The following is a 5,020-nucleotide window of genomic DNA, read 5'->3' on the forward strand; positions in this document are numbered from 1 at the left end:
AGTCTCTTTATAAGTCTGTAGTATTTTAAATCCTGCTGCTGCTAAAATCTTTAAGTTGTATATTAAGTCTTGTTTCTGCAAAAAATAGCTGTTCCATAGGTCTTGGAATGAGTGCAGGCAAACGCTGTCCCCCGATGCCTCCATCAACCAACCCAACATGTGCAGCAGGGCCAGCTCATGCTTCTGAAATATCACACATGTGAAAAGAAATTATTAACTGGATTGAAAATATGAACTGAAAGCCAAAAAAAAAAAAATTAAAATCTGTGAGCAAGTAAATACTATGTTAGTAAGTGAGAGGATGTGTGGAGAGTTTCCCCTGTTCCTCTCCAGAATATCATGAATCCAGATTCAGCAGAATTGTAGAGTTTATTTTCATCTTATGTGTGGTGTTCTCCACTGAGTGTATAGGAAAGATTAACCTCTTTCATGTTACAAATGTGTATTTTTCCCCCCTTCTCTCTTTTTCTCCATCTTCCCAAGATCACCTAGCAAAATCTTCTTTCTTCCAAAATAAAATTATTATTATAATACCTATATTTCTAATCTTTAAATTGTTGTATTGAGTGGAAAAAATGAACAGCATGCAAGTGAAATACTGTGTGGGATAAATGCTATTTAAGTCTTGTCTGAGCTGCTAAACATCACGCTAACACTGGATTGCTGGATCTAATCCAGTAAAAGTAAAAAAAAAAAGGAAAAAGAGAGGTCACATTAGAGAGCGAAGCCATCTGTCCAGTGTGGAATTGAAAGGCATTTATAATGAATTACTTTCCTATATTGCTGTCTTTTGGGGGGCCTTAATGTGAATCAAAGAGATGGTACAAGACTATTTATCTACAGAAATGGTTCCTGAATTATTTCTGCATTGTCAACCTGATGTTTTAGCATGAAACTTCTCGGTGAATGTTTTGCATAGATAATTAGGCCTTTCTAAACAGTATTTTCTAACTGGCTTCAAAGGTGTCTTCTGCCTGTTCCAGGCATTGTTAATAGGGACTAAAGGATTGATGTGTACACTTACTGGCAAAATGGCAGAGAGATTTTGCAACTAATACTTCTATTACTTTGTTCTAGTGTTGAATTTTCTGTGTGTTCATAACAAGGCTTCATTTGAAGTGCAATGTTTTGAATTAATTTTAGTTATTGCTGATGTTCATTAAGTAGATTTATTTTGTTTTGACTTTTGTACTATTAATCTGGCATGTTTGGAAAAAATCACTCTTCTACATTAAAATAAAAGTACTGATTTATAGCGTTGACAGCCTTTGAGAGCATCTGATGGACTGGCTGGCTCTGCACATTCAGATGCAAACCCCTGAATGATACTATTAGCATTTTCTAAGTAAAGATTTTGTGTCTAAAATACAATTTTAATACCTCCTTAAAAATCATGAACCTCTGTCATGAAGGAAAGAAGAAGGAAAAATGGGAGAGGGAAGTTGGTACAAACCTGCTGTTGAAGATGTTTTAAAAATCTCCTCTCAGACCAGTAAAATTACATTGGGGAAATTGTTTCAGTGCTTGATAAGGTTTAATGAGGTGAAGTCCTGTTGGCTGAGTCTGTTGTTCTTTTCTGAGTAGGATGTTTAGGGATCTGGATTAGGAGGTCCATATGGATCTGGATTAGGATGCAGGCATTGATGAAGTTACTTAAAGCCTTTTTGAATAGAATGGGACTAACTCAGAATGTTGCAATGAGAAGTTGTTAAATGTTTTTTGAGACCTTGGATAGTTCACAATATGAAATTCTGTCTATAAAGAGTTTAAATTCTGTGCTGTAAAATGGGGATTACTGGCTGCAATCTTTTGCAGTCTGACTTCAAACCTTTCTGAACAACCTTTGCGTCCTGGAGAAGCGATGGGGAGTTTGTCTAGACACTATTCAGCCCTTCATAGGTGGAACAATGCCTGTTCTAGGACATGAAATTCCATATTGTGTGTAATTCTGAGAATTCCATTAATTTCTTAAGATGAAAATAGGCAAAGTGTCTGAGCAAATCAATTGCCATTTGCTTTTCCCCGCTTTGCGTTATTTCCTCTGGGTTTGTAAATGCTCATTCCAACCATCATCTTTTGTATGTAGGAGAGAACTGAGATGTGCAAGGGACGTCAGAAGTTAGGAGTGCTTGTTGGCAAAGTAAAATTAGACTTTTCTCCATCCTCAAGTGCTTTGCTTTTCTGAGACTGGGCAAGAGGTTCTGTAACATAAATAGGAACTATCGTATTTTGAGCTAAAACTGGACAGAGATGTGTAAATTTTGTAAGTGCTTATTTTGGCACTAAATTTATGTATTTCAGTTCTACAAAATAAGTTCCAGACAGCAGCTTTTTCTCTGACCCTCTTTCCAGACAGCCTCAGGAGTGCACTTTATCTCTTCTTTATCATGTGTTTCTCAGTTTTCTCTGAAGTCATCACCAGCTACTCTTTTACATTACTTCTCTGTGTCTGATTTCTCATGTCCATCCCTTCACAAGATGTCTTACCAGATATCCTCTTGGAAGGGCAAATCGACAGAAGAATTTTGCCTTAGATTAGGTTGCTTGTCATTTTATATTTGAGGGCCCAATGCAGTCACACTAATTGAGTCATTATATGTATGTTGTTCAAGAATCTTTCTGTTCTGATGAGTGCTCAGAAAAGCCTGATGTCTGCTTGAAAAAAGGCATAGGGGCACAAAACAATTCTATGTGTGTCAATGCTCTTTTATTCCATTGGTCTGGGATCTTCTCTGACATCCCATTGACTGGGAAGAGAAGCAAAGGCTGCCTGTGTGGATGGTCCTGACAGAGTTCCCAGAGTAAAACATCACATTTCCTGGAGCATGTGGTTTTAACTTTCCTTCTGTCAACTGGTCTATGAAAAGCAGTACAAAATAACAGACATCTAAGCCCAAAAAGTCGTAGTAAGTCACCTTTAAGTGCTTTCAGAAGGTTGTTAATGCAAATTAGAAGATTTCTGCTTTGCTGTATGTGTGATTTCATTTAAAGGGAAGATTTCACAACCCTGTGAATTCCCCGTTCTGTCTTACACTACTCACAAAGTAAAAGGTGACAGTTGGGTTTGAGTCAGATTTTAAGCCTCTTGGTCAAGACAAGTTTTGCATTTAAAAATAATCATATCTAAGAAAGGCTTTGAAGAATTGATTACCTCCAGCCAGCCTGGATCCCATTTTCAAAGGATGCGTGTACGTGTCCACTGGGATTTTCTGAAGGACGTAAGCAGATTAAATGCCTGAGTCCAACTGTTGTTCACATGATTTAAAATTACTTGCATTTTCCTTCCTTAATGCATTGACTGTGTCAGTGTCTTGTTTGCTGCAACTTCTTATTGCGTTTGTTTTTACCTTCTTACTGCCTAAAGCTTGGCAAATTGGAAAACTTAAGCTATGCAAAAATCTGCATCACGACATGTTCAGAACCACAGAATCTCTCCTTGCCTGTACCACAGCCAGTCACCCCTGGTCCCCCACAAGCAAGAGATTAATTTATTTGCAGAGCCTGGAGTAATGGCATTTATGAAACAGTATAAACTCTCCTGCTGTATGAAATAAGTCTGGGATTCAGCAGTGTTTGAAATGAGTTGGGTTTGTGCTGTCCATGTCTAGCTTCTTCCTCCTGGAGCAGTGTCTGATGAGCCTCCTCCTTCCCCGTGCTGAGGAAGTTCTTGGCTTCTGGATGTTTTTGGCTTTGCTTATCAGCAGCAAGTGCTAATGAGTCATTGCAGTGAATGGGGGAACTTTCTTCTGCACAATGACAAGTGTGGATTAAGGTTTTTGTGCAAAATTGTCATAACTCATTTCATTCTTTGGTTACTTCTAAGAGCTGACTTTACCAGCTGTGGAGGTGTAGCTTTCCTGATTTGGTTTTTTTTTTCCTGATTGTTTTAATCCTTTGCAAAGTAGCAATTGGAGCATAGCACCTCACTGTTGTTCAGGGGGTTTTAGCACTAACATTAGAACCTAATTACTTGGAAGAGCAAGAATTCAACATTTTTTTGCCTTTGTTTAAGCAGATTAAAGGGAAATTATTAGCTTTTTTTTTTTTTTTTTTTTAGTTTTACTGTTAATCTAACTCAGGCAACCAATTTTTCCAAAGTCTTTTTATTTTTTCAGAGCACATATGTGGATTAGCATGAAATCACTTTCATTTAAGAATTCATTCATGGATCTGATTGAGTTGCAGAGTTTGTAAATGGAGTGCACAGATGATACAGACTGTCCTGAAAACACTGCTAAAGCAAATACTTGGATTTTAATGTGTCCAGAGGAGTGGCTGAAGGATGGGAGGCATGTCCATGGGTTGGGGCGATGTGTCCTGGGAAACAAGGTCTCTGTAAGGCCATTTTCAGTGTTAATGGAGGTCAGCTCTTAATTTGATGCCAGGGAACAGGACAACTGTGTGCCAGCTCACCTTGGCCTGCAGAAACAGGGACTATACCCAGCAGAAAGGATGTTATTTTACCTTTGTGTTTGATTGCTCCGGAGAAACATCTGGAATTTACCAGCCAATGTCAGAGTCACCAGTGCATGAAATAAATTGGAACGATTCAGGGGAAAAAAACACCCCTAAGAATCATCCAAAGACTTTGATAAAACCTTTATCTGTTTAGTTTATCAAAGAGAGAGTAAGGACATGACAGCCTGTGAATTCCTACACTGGAAGAGTAATTTTAATCATGTGTCCTTCAACCCCCCGAGGAGAAAGTATAAAAATGCAATGGCAGGAGTTTGAGGCTGACAGATTTGGACTAAAAATTAAGTGAGTGAATGTTTTTAAGGGCAGAGTAATTGATTTTTTTCGAAACAACTTGCAGAGGGCTTTGGTTTGTTTCCTCTTATCAATAACTTTTTGAATTATTGCTTGCATGTGTTTTTGAAAAATATGCAGGTATCAGAGAGAAATTGATTCAGGGAAGTCCCATGAACAGGGTTAAAAAGGGTGATTTTTAAAAGGATGATTACTAAAAAGGATAAATGTTTTTTAAAAGCATAGTTTTTATAATCTGAGTTTGTGAGAG

This window comes from Corvus kubaryi, unplaced genomic scaffold (assembly GCF_017639235.1).
Source record: "Corvus kubaryi isolate FWS band 111438036 unplaced genomic scaffold, C.kubaryi_AGA036_p1.0 64868, whole genome shotgun sequence".
Classification (NCBI taxonomy): domain Eukaryota; kingdom Metazoa; phylum Chordata; class Aves; order Passeriformes; family Corvidae; genus Corvus; species Corvus kubaryi.